The sequence below is a fragment of the Oxyura jamaicensis genome, chromosome 3 (genome assembly GCF_011077185.1).
Source record: "Oxyura jamaicensis isolate SHBP4307 breed ruddy duck chromosome 3, BPBGC_Ojam_1.0, whole genome shotgun sequence".
NCBI lineage: Eukaryota > Metazoa > Chordata > Aves > Anseriformes > Anatidae > Oxyura > Oxyura jamaicensis.
This window is the reverse complement of record NC_048895.1, coordinates 110,652,482-110,667,003: the sequence shown is the minus strand read 5'-3', so window position 1 is coordinate 110,667,003 and position 14,522 is coordinate 110,652,482. Positions and strand designations below refer to the sequence as shown.

General features: G+C 43.1%; 1 protein-coding gene and 1 long non-coding RNA gene across 8 annotated transcripts in view; one reads left to right on the top strand and one right to left on the bottom strand.

The window, feature by feature from the left end:
• The window catches only part of KLHL29 (kelch like family member 29), a 390,896-nt gene extending 379,455 nt beyond the window's left edge, over nt 1-11,441 (bottom strand). For 4 of the 6 annotated variants that reach the window (XM_035321009.1, XM_035321010.1, XM_035321018.1 and 1 more), the window contains exon 1: nt 10,577-11,034. The gene's annotated coding sequence lies outside the window, so the exon portion shown is untranslated. Of the gene's footprint in view, nt 1-10,576; nt 11,035-11,332 lie in introns of those variants that run through there. The other 2 variants (XM_035321012.1, XM_035321021.1) reach the window with 2 other exon arrangements.
• On the top strand, nt 10,343-12,601 carry LOC118163913. Of its 2 annotated transcripts, none has more exons than XR_004749244.1 (2): nt 10,343-10,478; nt 11,719-12,601. It is a non-coding gene; the product is annotated as an uncharacterized LOC118163913 (long non-coding RNA). The 2 variants fall into 2 exon arrangements; XR_004749245.1 differs by lacking the exon at nt 10,343-10,478 and adding an exon at nt 11,165-11,406.
• Nucleotides 12,602-14,522: the final 1,921 nt, after the last annotated feature.

Sequence of the window (14,522 nt, the reverse complement as noted above, 5' to 3'; positions counted from 1 at the left end):
TTGGCTCCTCTTTGCCAATAGCCCACCCAGAGGTTCAGAGTTACATTTACAATTTTCTTTGAAGACAGGAGCTAAGAGTTTCATGGAGCAATGCTGTCACTCGGTGCTGCACTGTACAAACTCTGTCGCTGATTTACAATCATCGCTCTTGCAGACATCCCCAGACATTGTGTTGATTGCAGCTCCTGTGAAATTTATTTATCTCATTAGATAGAGCAAGCCAAGATTAAATACTGTATTTGTGCATGTGGTTATACATGCATAATGCCTGGGCTTTAAAATTTTGCCTAGAGTCAAAACTAACAGGTTTTCTAGATGGAGATTAACACTGACATTTCTTGGATCTTATCCTGCTGGATAGCCTTTTCCTCAAAGAAGCTTTGCTCTCAGAGTATCAATTACAGGTGTAAGTTAGACTATTTTTATTTTCCCTTATCCTTTGAACAAATATATGTGTTTATTTGTAATGTTTTAACATATAATGCATGCTACTATGCCTGTCAAGCAGAGGGGAGAAAACCACTTTTGTTACCTTTCTTGTTTGTTTGTATCTTTCAATTTTCTAATCAAGAAGATGGCCCTAAGCTGTACGATTCTGACTCCTTGTGAGCTTAACAGCAACCTTTATGTATAAAAATAGAATTTACTTTTTCTAAAAAATATATAAGAAACATCCGCTTCAGTAGACTTAGGAAGGACAGTAATCAAATTAAGGTGTTACAGGTCTACCACTAAAAAAAAAACAAACACCAAGAACTGGCACGTTCTTAATTTTGGAAGGTAACGTTTAGTACGTGGGAAGGCCTGTGATATGCTGCCATATGCAGTGTCACTTCAGGAAGCACCTTAAGGAAACCTGAGCCCGTTCGTGTTTCTCTGAAGATGAATAACTGCATGACAAATAGCTTGGCCTGAAAATAGGAGGAAATAAGTAAACCAGGCCTTCCACTCTGATTACATACAGCAGGAACCTAACCAGTCCACTGGCTTCATAAGATCAGAAGCACAGAGAGGTACATAGTGCCTGGATTAAACCATTACCTCAAGCAGTAGATGCTTCTGCTGAAGCCACACCTGCATTTCCATCGCAAATTAGAGTTTAAGCTTCTCAACATCACCCAACTGGGTGTCGATTGATCTCTAGCCCAGAGCACCTTAACTGTCATCAGAGCACTGCCACTGCCTACGCCTCTTCAAATGAAGGAGGCAGCACAGCACAGGGGTGTGTTTTGTTTGTTTTACTTCCATTATTCTTGAAATACAATACTTCAATAACTTCGCTGTTGCGACCACAAGATTTGTCTAAGAACGGTTTTTAGAAGGCTTTGAAGGATGCTGCTGTGAACTGTTCAAGTGTGATATTGAAACAGTGAGTTTAAGGAAAACTTGCTGCAATTTCTCTTTTAGCGAGAGCTCTCCCTCCCCTCCTCGCACACAAAAAAGCACTTTCAATTTATTTATTTATTTATTTTTTATCTGAGACAGGGGAAAAACAAACCAACCAAAATAAAGGGTATTATGGCAGCAAGCAAACCACAGTTCTGCTCTTCGTTCCTCTTCGGCTGCATTTCTGTATCAGAGCACAATTTTTAAAGCCAGCCCTGTGTTTTTTTTTTTTTTTTTTTTTTAAACAGACTTCAGGCAAGACTTTTTGTCTCCTTACTTCCCATGCCATTTCTATGCTCTATTTTTTCCTCCTGTAAATAACAACTCAAATACCAGCCACAACTTCCCATTGCCATTAAGTTCAGACAGAGATAAGGCTGTGATGTTGCAGAACTAGAACTGCCCAGAAGTTTAATCATAAAATTACACTTTTTGGAAGAAAAGAAAAAAAAAGTGTTGGAAAATAGGCTTTACTTTAGGGATTTGATAATCTTGAAGAACAGGCAGAACATTTATCTAAGATTTCCAGGGTGCCAGATGTAACCTCATTTAATTCAACAGTTTTGGGCCAAGGACGACTTTGGCCCATTTTATCGTGCAAAATGGAGAGGGGAGGGGGGAAAAGGAAGGACAGAAGTGTTAGAGTACCTGCACCACACAAACCCAAGATATCAGAAAGATAAACCTACTGTCCCCTTTACACCCCCATCTTTTGTAGCTGCTGTCTTCTGTGGAGATTTGCAGGCTTTCTTTGACCTTAAGACCTTCACAGTTGAATTTCACAAGCGATTTGTTCCTCGGGGTGCAGAAGCACTGCACAGCATCAGACACATAGCTGAACGTGTCAGCTCCACAGGTGTTAACTAGTTCAGGATTTGGTCTGCAGTTCAACAGCTCTGGTGACAATTTACACATCAAGATCAACCGGGAGGTTCCCCAGAAGGTCCCACACCACGTACCACGCTCTTGTGTGCTCTAGGCAGTTTTTAATCCAATATCATTACATTTGTTTGCAGACTCAAGGCTGAGACTTCAGAAAGCAAGAGGGTGTTTTTCACTCCAGGCTTGTACAGAGCCCATAAGAAGCATAATAAAGTGTTGGCACAGGCAGCAAGCCTCACGGCTTCTGAGTTTGAGATTGGGCATTCAATCCAGCCGGCATGAAATCCAGACTAGTATCAGCGCGAGATAAGAGTTAACGCACAAGAAGATCAAATCCAGCTCATTTATGTCTATGCAACATCGATTTCTAAGAACTACATGTGTGTAACCAAGAGCAACATTTGATCTGAAGCCTAATACCTTGATGTCCAGCTATTATAAAACAGAAGCAGAAAAAAAAGTAGCTACAAACATTTGACTGATGTTGCCTGCAAGCAGGGCACTGCAGAAGGCTGTACCAGCAATTTATATTGACAGTATTAAGACGGGACATGGCAAGCCTTGCTATTAGAAGTAATTGTACAAATATTTGGAGTTCTTTTTTTAAGAACAGAACATGGGGAAATACAATACAAAGCCACAGACCAAGAAACAAGCTACCACATGCAAATACATGCAAGCGTCTCCCAAGTTAATTCTCCTCTTAATGGAATATTGATTGGTATATTCAACGTTAGAAACATGAAATATTGGGTAGGGGGAGGAAGCAACAATACCCTTAGAACTGTGAATTTCACTTAAGTTATAAATACTTTCCTCATATGATCAGCCAACATTATAATAAAGAGGGCAGTGAAGTATATTTAACATTTCGCCTTGTGCTGCATTAGTAATCCTGTCAGAGGTGACCTGGAAGTGTTAGTCTTCAGTTTTTCTTCACCCTTCACCTAAAACAGCCTTTTTCATGACCTCTTGTCACGCCGTATCCTTGCTATATCTGGCATTTCTCTGCTCCCAGTGGGACACACTACAAGGTGTCCTTGGCACTGTCTAGGCATTTCAGGTGCAACCTATCGAGCTGTTTATGGAGTGGAGGGGGGCAGGTGGGAAAGTGGGAGCAGTATCGGACAAGCGTCTCTAAGTTAAGACAATCACTCGGGGGGGAAAAAAAAGGAAGAAGCAGAAGCCATGTACCAAAGTGTCTTTTCTGATTCTAAAACATCGATCGGTTAGATTCAAGAATTGTATACAGCCCTACTGTGTGAAGGGGGGAAGACAGAGTGAGGTATTATCTCTACCCTACTGCATCCAGAAAAGGGCAATAAACCCTCAATTTGCTCTCTTGGAATTTAAAGGAGTTGTACGAACTTGACATTTCTTATAACAAAGGACTGGCCTTGGAGGAAGCAGAGTATTACACAGATATGATGGAGAACACCTGGATAGGCTTGTTGCACCTATTCCTATCCCCAAAGTAGGAAGGGGGAAGAGTAAGAAGAAAGTTTCAGCTTTATAAATAGTCACTTCAATGGATCTCCCATTTCTTAAACAGAACCTTGAAATATAAATAGTGTTGTACAATCAGGAAGCCACTTACTCCCACTGTCCAGGAACCAACATTTATCACAGGGTCTACTACTACCTGCCCAACTGCAAGGAAATGTGTTCCTTCAATCCTTTCCCTCCTGTCATTCACAGAATCCTTCTGAAATATCCCTTAGATACTCCAATATACGTTACTAAAACAAGTCATTCAGAAGAGGGCAGAAAACAAAAGAAAAAATAATAAATAATAATAATAATAATAATAAAAAAAAAAAACAACACAAAGAACCAACTTTCAGTGCAGAGTTCCCAGCCTTGATACTTCAAAGCAACAACTGCATCAGACTCAACAGCTCTGCTCAACCACCCCCAAATACATAGCTTAGAATATAAGCACAATCAGAGGGCTGTTTTACTGCATACAGTTGAGACAGGTGACTTAGTTTACACACTTTACATACATACACACACCTACGCTCTACCCCTTCCCTAAAACATCATAAGTTTTCATCCAGAGTTAGCAACTTCTCCCTGCCCTGTTCCCAATCTTCATGATGTAGTAAGGAGTAAACTCAGTAAGATATTGCTGAAGTTCACGGTTATTCTGTAGCACTTGATATAGTTTCAAAAGCATTTTCCAGGCATTTATATACCCGACAACATTTTGTAGTATGAAGTGTTCCAACTTGGCATTTCTTCCCCACTCTTGGCAAGCGAGAGAATAAAATTGACAGAAAGTTGAAAAATTGAAGTTTTTGAAATACACAATATGTTGGGAATCATTTAATGAATTCAGGTGCTCAACAAGCTACAAATCAACAAAAATTTGCAATACATATATATTTCAAACCACAGGTAAACACAGCTGCAGCCACTTTAAAGTTATTTCATGTCATATAATTATTGTGATGAACTTTCTGAACTCTTTGCCCTCTCTTCTTTTGATCTGCAGTTTACCTGTGGCTGGGAAAACTGGTGGCATTTAAATTCTTCTTTCTAATTAAGGAAAACAGCATGTTTAAGTCTCAGACTGAAAGGAGAAACTTTTCTTTGAGTAGCTGCAGCATGCTGTGATCTGCAAACCCACTAGAGCAGCATTCACGGACCAAAAACCAAAATCCTCTAACGAGGTCTGACAAAGCATATCTCAGAGCAGAATTATCTGATTTAAGTATTAATTACTCATCAGCACAGACTTTAAGAAGTATCTGAAGCAAAAGCTCTTAAATCATACTTTAAATCCTGGGTTTCTACTGCCCACGTTGCAATGCAAATAACGGTTATGTTTTTGTAGGGTTTTATTTTGCTATGTTAAAAAAAAAAAGTCAAGACATAATGAGTGTCTTCTCAAGGTTAAAAAATAATCAGCAGATGTATGATTTAAATCCAGTCCAACAGATCAGGCACATCTTGAGTTTGAGACCTTCTACAGCAGCAGTATTGCCTCCGATACTTCTATGGGAACTTGAGGGACTCTTCCCAACTACAGACAGTCCAAGAAAGCCACTTCTTCAATATGTGTCTCATAGCTCCTAGCTAACAGCAACGTTGCAGAGGAATCGCATCAGTGAGGTTTTCTTGCAAACTGCTGCACTGAACGAGTTCCAAAAGGTAACCCCCTAGAAGTAATATGATTCTTCTAAGTCAAAAGCCACTCTACCTATATTTATGTAGGCTCTAGAATTTGAGACAAACCCACAAACTGGACGTTTGTGTGCTCCAGTAAGCCAAACCAAACAAAACCTGAACAGAAGTCCCGGCACTTAATATCACCTTTTGCTCAGTATTTTATTGGATGGCAGCGAATTAATAAGAAAACAAAACAGTGCAAAAGGAATCCTGAATTCATTACAAAAAGTCTGTCTTTGTCTGTAGTTGGAGCAGAGTGCTTCAGTGAATCAATATTATCATTACAAGCCACCATAAGCTACCTGAAGTTTAAGACCACTGAAAAACCATGCATTTTTCTGATGTTAATGCCAACAATGGCAAAAATCCAAGTTGAGGTATTTGAAAACCTAGACCTGAGCACCACAGATGAAAAAAAAAAAAAAGCTGCACATAAAAATTAAGGAAAATGGTCCCATGTTCCAGATATTCTAATCCACAACATAAAATTATTTATGGAAGAGTGTGACTAGGAATTCAGTTCCTGTCATTTATCAGATGGTCAAGACAGCGCAGAGGTAACCAGCTGCATAATAACAGCACTAGGAAGGCTTCTCGGGGCATCTCTGGTATCAATTTTCTCCAGTCCTGTTTTAGCCCTAATAGGTAAACAGTGCATATTCAAAACCTGGGAAGCGTTGACTTTTAAAAACCTGGCAGAAAGGCGTTCCTATAGAGATTTCTAATCTATTTCCTTTTAATCTCTCTCTTTATAGAGGAGGAAGAGTTCTTTGTACTTCTGGTAACAAAGGCAGCACAGAAGCGACAGAAGCATGTCAAAGCTGTTTACATTTCATACAGCCTCATATGCGGAGCTGCTGTTGGCAGGGCACTTCGCCGAGCAGCAAGGAGCCCATTTTCCTACGATAAGCTTCATACAAGAGTTGGCCGCATGAGGGATGCCAAAACCCTTTCCCCTCCCCACGCAAGGTTAAGCTAACCCAAACCCAGAAAGGAAGTTTTCTTTTTTTTAAAAAAAAAAAAAAAAAGTGAAGCAACAAAGGGTTAATATCATAATGTAAAGGACCTACAAGTATATTTAAGGCAATCTTATCCGATTTGTATTGCTATGGGTTTTATGATACAGGTAAGGGTGAAGCCTACTGATACAGCACAGCTTTTGTGGAGAGAAGAACACATTAAGAAAGTAAATACAGGAATAAATCACGTAATTTAATGATACTGTATCATATTTGTTAAGGTTACTGAATCAGCATGCTGCAAGGCCAAATGTTGCCAAATGGAAGAACTGAAATGAGGAAAAGGAAAAAAAAGCCAAAGGGCCAAATAATTCACTAACCCATGCTGAGACTTCAGCCAGCTAAAAGCCTTGATTATGGCACAAAGAATTAATGGTCTGAAAACGATGCAGACCTCTGTGGTGCGTTATGAAGCTGATGCTCTGCAAATTGGAGCTTCAGGATGGACCTTCAGGTTTCCTGACTGCCTGGTCCTGTCGCCTGTGACAGCAAACCCAAGAGGATGAGTGTTGTCAGCAGACAAGTTGTTGGGAGAGCCTCCATAATGCCATGCTCAACCTAAAGTTAAAGGAGGGATGCTTAAACACAGTAACATGAAAAAATACTTCAGAACTTAGAAGTATAACAACAACAAAAATTGGTTTCAAGATTAAAAGAAGAAATCCCACAGCGGGGATATAACGGATGGGGTAGAGGGCTAAACAAGACAGGACAGACTGGAACGTCCCTCTACTTTTACACATCTAAGGGAACTTTTTCCTCTAAAGCTGTGCATGAGCTTCTACCACAGCACATGGAAGTTCTACATGGAGAAAAAGGGGAGGGCAAAAAAAAATGTACGTATACACCTTTTTCTGTGCTTCAGAAAACATGGCTCCATGGGTTTTTCAGAACTAAATTGAAAGGTCAGGAAAACAAGTAGGCATGGACAAGACTGAACTGCAGATGAACACGGAGAAGCAGCAGTGGGATGAGCACCAGGGACTGAAAATAGTTAAGGGCCCAATCCGGGTCCCAGCTTGAGCAGGGCCAAAGGGGAACAGCTCCCATGGAAGCGATGGATGGAGACGTGGGAGCAGGAGGACGCCTGGGAGCAGAGCAGTATCACCAGCAAGATAAGCACAGCCAGCCTGGGGATAATGAATTCTCCTCACAAACAGGCATTAAACGTGCTAGCACCAGGTATGGTTCACAGCAAACCCAGAAATCACATCTAATTTCTAGACGAGTCATTACGGGCAGGCACATTCCTCTCCTTTCATTGAGAGGATTTCCAGTCACCACGCACACTATGTACTTTTTATTGCTGTTTGAAGAATAAGAGCAGTAACCCTGACAAAACGCCAGCCTAGAAGAAGAAGCAAAAAAAAAAAAAAAAAAAAAAAAAAAGGTGGTTACTTTCTTCTTTCGAGATTTCTGCTCCTAAAAAACCAAGTGAGCAAGGGAAGGATTTGCTTCTGCACACAACCACTTTTTGTTTCAGCAAGACTTGAACAAAACCTCCTTCGCTAGGCTGTGTATCTAATATATTGGGCACGTGAAGTATGACCATCACTCATTAGAAATGTAATTAAAAAAGTGACAAAACTGGAGCCCCCCCCCCCTCCCCAGCATGCAGATGAAAACCAGTAACCCTGACTCTATTTGTAACCATGACAACTATAGAATATTTTATTTCAGTAATATAATTCACACCCAACGTTTGCTCATAGGTTTTGTTGTTAAGGGGAAGGTTGACACGCTGTGCACACATTTCATAAGCTACCGGAGACAACAAATACAGAGAACTCCGGATCGAGAACCCGGTACGTGTTTCATCGCTCATTTGAGACCCTCTGCAGGAAGCTAAATGAGCACGAACAAAAATCCAACCAAATTAAGCAGTAATGGTCATTACTTGCAAGACAACAACTCGGTACAACCGGATGTTTTTCGACTTTTAAATAAACTGCCATGATGTGCCTGTATTTTAGGAGGGGTAGTAACTCAAGCCCCAAACTTTAATTCTCAATTAAAATATGCATTTTTCACTCTCTGTTAGGAAACACCAAAATAGATGCTATTGGAAGAGGTACCTATACGAAGGGAGGCAATGAAAGACGTGGTTCACATATGCTGGCTAAGTCTTATCCTGGATGGGTCACTAAATTATTTGCATAGCTCCCATATTTCATCTTAAATTGAAGACAACTTCCATAAATACACACAATGAAGACAAGTTATAAGAACAAAAAAACCCCTGTACATTATTCAGAGAAGATTAAACAACCTACTGAGCATAACTAAAGTTTGACGCAGATAAATGTCAGTGTAAAATATGGTTGTACTTTATTTTTCTCCACACAGGGAGAAAAAAAAAAAAAATAGAACAAAAACCATTAGCAGCTTAAAGCAGAATATAACAAAAATAGAAGGCAGACACACACTGTTGCTTTGTTTTGGAGGAAAGAAAAATCAAGAATAAAGCTTGCTGGAATACTACGCCTTCCCTCACACCGATCATAACATCTATCAAGGAGGATTTAAAGTTTCAGCAGATTGCTAATTATAAGAGACAGTAATACTATTATCTGCAGTCACCTTAAAGCTACAGCAGGTTGATTTTGAACTCTCTCAAAACTGACCTCAGAAGGGTACCCCAATAAGTGTTTTATTGCTGCAAGGCTCGCACATGACCACACATGCACACTTGCTCTGTTGTTTAAAAGAAAAAGCAGGGGAAGAGAAAGTTTCTCCATTTATCAGAGATGCAGTATATGCAATATTCCATTAAGATAAATAAGCCTGTAGCAGACGTGTGCTTTTTTCACCCCCCTTCATTGATGGGGAAGTGAAGGACCCCCCTTTAACCCAGTTAGCAGCAGGCTCCGTTTTTCTGAGCAGTTTTCACGTACAACAAACAAAAGGTGAGCAGCCAACTGCATCACCAGGGCTCCAAATTTTCGGTGGTGGGGGGGGAGACTGATTTCTCCGTAACATTCTAGGAATATTTTTGGCTTCGTAAATGAAGCCGAAGAGGGGGGAAAAATATCTCAGACCACAAGCAGACAGTGTTGGTGAAGTGTACGAAAACCAGCACCAGCCATCCCCACAACTCCCTTCCTCCAGACCTTTTCCACCCTCGGGGGAGGCGAAGGAACCTGAACCCGAGAGCCCAGGGCCCTCAGACCTGCATCCCCGCACAAGGGCGGCCAGTCACACCGGCTCAATGTCAAAATTAAATAAATAAGAAAGTAGCTTTTGCCTCCCATCCTAAGCGAGCCCTTCCGAAAACAGGTACCCAGGGGATGCGCCTCGGTGCTCCTACCGGAGCCAGACAGCACTTCGGCTCGGGGATAAGTTAAAAGAAAACAACCGAAAATAAATAAATAAATGAAATAAATACAAACCCAACCACCCGAAAGCGCATCGAGAGGAAAACCCAAGAGCAGCCAAACACAACCTCCCACCGGCAGGGAACGGCACACGGCACGGAGCGGGGAAAAAACGCGTAAGAAGTGGATTTTTAAAATATATATATTTATATATTTTAAGGGAATATTCAGCCGAGAAGTTGCTACTACAAATCACGCCGAGGGATGGGGATAGGGCACGGGGAGCCGCCGGCGGCTGGGCGCCGATCGCTTCCCGGCGGTTTTGGGGTGGTGATGGGGGGGGACGGGGACATGGGGGGGCTATAGGGACAAGGGGGTGGCGATGGGGACACGGGAGGGGGACAGGGACACGGTTACCCCGGAGGAGAGGAGGGTGCGACAGGGACAGGGCTGCGCGGGCGAGCGCCAGAAGTTGCGGGTGCGCAGCAAGGGGGGGGGACACGACAAGATGGGGACCCCCCCTCCCTCCTTTCCAAAAGCATTAACACACAAACAAAAAAAAAAAAAAAAAAAAACCTGGGAGGAAGCAAAACGTCTGTTATTTCATCATCATTAATAATAACGACAATGAACCCCGCGGCGGCCGGGGCTGCGAGGGGAGGCACGCAGGAAGTTTTCGATGCGGGCGCAGGCGCAGGCTGAGGTGAGGGGGGGTTGGCGGTGGTGAGGGGAAAAGGGGGGGGGGGAGAGGAGGAGGCAGAGGCTCCGCGGAGGCTCCGCAGGCGCGCAGCCGCCGCTTACCTCCCTCCGCGGGGGGCGCAGGGAGGCCCGGGGCCGCGTCGTCAGGCGGCGGGAGGCTGCGCGGCGAGGGGAGGCTGCGGTGGTTTGCGCATCGCAGCCTCCGCCGCTTAACGCAGAGCCCAGCGCGGCGCCGGGAGCCGGGAGCCGCGCTGGAGGCCGGGCAGGGAGGCTCGGCGAGGTGGCGGAGGTGGTGGCAGCGGTAGAGGCTGGCGACGGTGGTGGCGGTGGTGGTGCGGAGCAGCGGGCATGCTCCCGTCTGGCCGCCTTCCCCTCACCTACTGCCCGCTTTAGCCGCGGAGGGAGGAGGCCGGGGTGCCGGGGAGAGGGGCGGGCCGGGCCAATCGCGGAGGAAGAGGGAGGTGGAGGAGGCCGGGCCGCTCCGCCCAGCACGGCCCGCCTTCCCCGGCCGGCCTCCCTCCCTCCCACCCTCCTTGCCGGCCTCCCTCCCTCCTTCCCTTCCACTCTCCCTCCTGGTCTCCCTCCTTCCCCCCCTCTCTCCCTCCTGACCTCCCTCTCTCCCCTCCTTCCTCCCTCCCTCTCTCCCTGCCGGCCTTCCCCCCGCAGCCCCCTCGGGAGGGAGGTGCGGAGCCTCCACCCCGCGGTTGGCGGCGGGTTTCTCCCCTTCCATCCCTCGTCCACCCTTCTGTCCGTCCTGTCCGTCCTCCTGTGCGTGCAGGTGGGAGAGTGCCTTTCCCAAAAGGTCACCCGTCTCCCAGCTGCCTTCGAAAGTAGCGTGTAGTTGAAAAGAAATATTACCCCGCTTTATTAAATCATCTCTCTCCGGGGGCGTGCTCCAAAGCCTCTTGAAGTCCACGGGAGTCTCTGAATAGGTTGGTACAATTCTCTCCCGACAGGGCTTTCTTTTTTTTTTTTTTTTCCTTCCTTATTCTGTTAAATACCCATCGCGCTTGGAGTCACTACAGATTTTACGCGTGGAAATCTGCATCTGTCTCTCTATTCTGTGTAATCTTGTCTCTGTGCGTGCCGCTTTGTAGTGAGCTTTCTGATGTGCACACAATCTGCATATGCTGTAGTTTTACCCGCAGAACACTTTGTCTTTTTATATTTCCTGCGAGCATTAAAAAAAAAAAAAAAAAAAAAAAAAAAGCTTAATCGAATTCTCTTTCTCCGTACTTTTCCAGTTCGAGACACGTCGTGGGGAAATGCATGCTTTGCCGTGTTGGAAGGGAGACCGCGGTGCCAAGTGACAGCCGAGCAAGGCAGAGGGAAGGCAGAGGAGCGGGCAACCCACGGAAATGGGCGACCGCATGATGCTGTGAAGAAGGGACACGACGCCTGGCAGGAGGCAGGGTGCAGCGTTAAAAGGGCTGTTTCCCTTTTACCCCTTCCCAACCTAGCAAACAACCCGAGAGTCCCTGATTGCAGCGGGCTAAAACATTTCTAAACCCGGCCACTGTCATTAATATTAGAATGCTTTTAGCAGAACATGGCCTCGCTTCAAAAACAGGAAGGCTCCACGCGTTTTTGTCCTTAATCCATCATGTATCAGCACTGAAACCTCCAGCCCGGCACATGGCAGTGGAGTGTGAGGGTCAGAAGTTCACAACAGTTTAAATCTGAATTATTTAGCAAGCACACACATGATACACTCTTCCGATTTCTACGCAGCTTTTTTTTTTCTTCCCCCCCCCCCTGTTCATTTCCTTCCCTCTAAACACGAGAGCCCCGTTCGCTGTTATTTGCCCTGGCGCGGTGTTATTTGCCCAGCATATCCAGTTGACCCAGAATCCGACAAAGCCGAGGAGAAGAAGTCTCGATGGGACTGTTGACCTAACAAGTAGCATGTCAGTCTCCCGGTGGCATTTGAATGTTCTCGCAGCGAACGCTTTGAGACAGGAGAGAGCATAAAGCCGAGTTTCTTTGGAATCCTTAATTAGACACAGTGATTTTGGAGGACTGGTTTCTGCTGCTATCCTCTAGTGCCTGGTACTTTGTTTTGCGACCTTGAGGTTAAGGGTACCAACCAGCCCTGTTTATTTTTAATAAAATCTTACAGTTATATGAGACAGTTCTAGGTTTTATTTATTTTTAGCACAAGTGCTTCCATCTTATCTGCCTTGCAGGTTTATAGTAAGGATTTAGCTAATATTTGGACAGCACTTTTAAGCTATGAAGCTCTATGGGTCTATTATACTGACCATTTTCTGGGGTTTTTGTTTTAGGAGTGTACTTTCTTACAAGACAAGAGTGTGCTCTTTCAGTTCAGATAGATAGAGCTCAAATCTTGACCTTAGTTTTCCCCTCAAATTTTATTAAATGCCCAATTTACAAATGCTGACATAGGGTCAGATTCTGATTTTACTTCTAGGTATAAATTTCAAAGAATTTCTTGATCCTCAGTGACTTTACTCTAAATCTAAACCAATTTAACTCAAAATTCAAGCTGTAATTGTCACAAAGAAAAAGCATATAATTACATTAAATACAGTATTCTACATTAATTTTCTTGCCTCAATTTTCTTATTTTAGCAACTTCATTAATTTCAGACAGTGCTTCGTTTTATTTTATTTTTTTTAATTGTTATTCCATTTTTTTCTACTCTGTTTCTGAGAGGAGCTACATGTGGACTTTGTTGAGAGGCACAGGTGGAAGACATATGATTTAGGGCATCGCTCTCATGGTTCAGTGGAGTCGCGATGTGCAAGAAGTTGTTTTTAAAGATTAGGGTTAATACCTGGGTGTGGGGAAGCTCCTCTGAGCTTGGCACTGCTCCTACCACTGGGACCAACGTGCTGTCCTGTGTGTCATTTCTCAGCACTCGGGAAATGCTTCTCCCCTATTTAGCTCATATTTTAAAGGCGGAAAAGCTGTCCAAGTAATAAGGCTCTTTTGAGCCTTATTATTATTGCAATTATTTTCATTATCAATAAAATTATTTTCATTATCAATGAAAATAAGGGTCTTTAAAACACTAATGAAACAAAAGATGGATTTACAGGGGAAAAAAATAGCCTGTGGTGCAGATTTTACTGGGATGGGTGGGTGGGTTATTTTTTTTTAAATTATTATTATTTATTTTTTTAATGGAATGAGTTACAGAGTTGTACTTGACAGACTGAGGATTGTTCCTAAGAATCCCGATTTTGGATTAGGCAGCTGATAGCCTGCAAGACTTTGGTGGCTGGTAAAGCTTGCTCCCCTGAAAGAAGAGATTTCTTCTTTTAGCAATAGATCATTATGTTCCAAGGCATGTATTAGAATGAGAATAATACAACTTCCCTGTCTTTGCTGATCATATCAAAACTAATGGCATCTTGAATTGTCAGAGCATCAAGTCCATCTTCTGATAAAATATTAGGAGACACACAGATCTATTCATCTTATTGGAGATTTCATTGTAGTCTACAAAATATTTGATGGCAGTGCTATTAGATTAGCTGCAGGCATATTTCAGGAACCAACATAGTAATCAGGTACCAGGATTTTACAAAGGGGTTCCCATAAGAATTTCCCACTCATTTTATGGTAAACCTTGTCTTCTAGGGCTGGATGTGCTTCTGGGAGTGAAATTCTTGCTTCTTTTAAGGGATTTTAAATATAGTTCTTTATATTCTTACTAAAATGTCTTGCTTTTTGATGCAGGTTGAGCTATTTCAAAGGTAATGAAATTTCATCTCCAAAATTGTTGTACAAGATTTTCTTAAGCCACAGCCAAAGATGAATGAATGTCTGTTATCCAAACTTTAGCCACAAGGTTTGACTCCTGCTTCAGCTAATGAAGTTCTCCTTAATTACAGGTTTACAACCTGGATACCAATGCCAATGGTTTAATTTGCTGCTGCCTGAAATCCTGGTAACAGGTATTTAGTGGATTTCCAAGAAATTGTTTAAGGGTTCTGAAAAGTGGAGATCAGGAAGATATCTTTTTCATTTTCTTCCTGCCCCCTCCCCCCCCCACCTTTTTTCTTCAATCATGTATTTCTA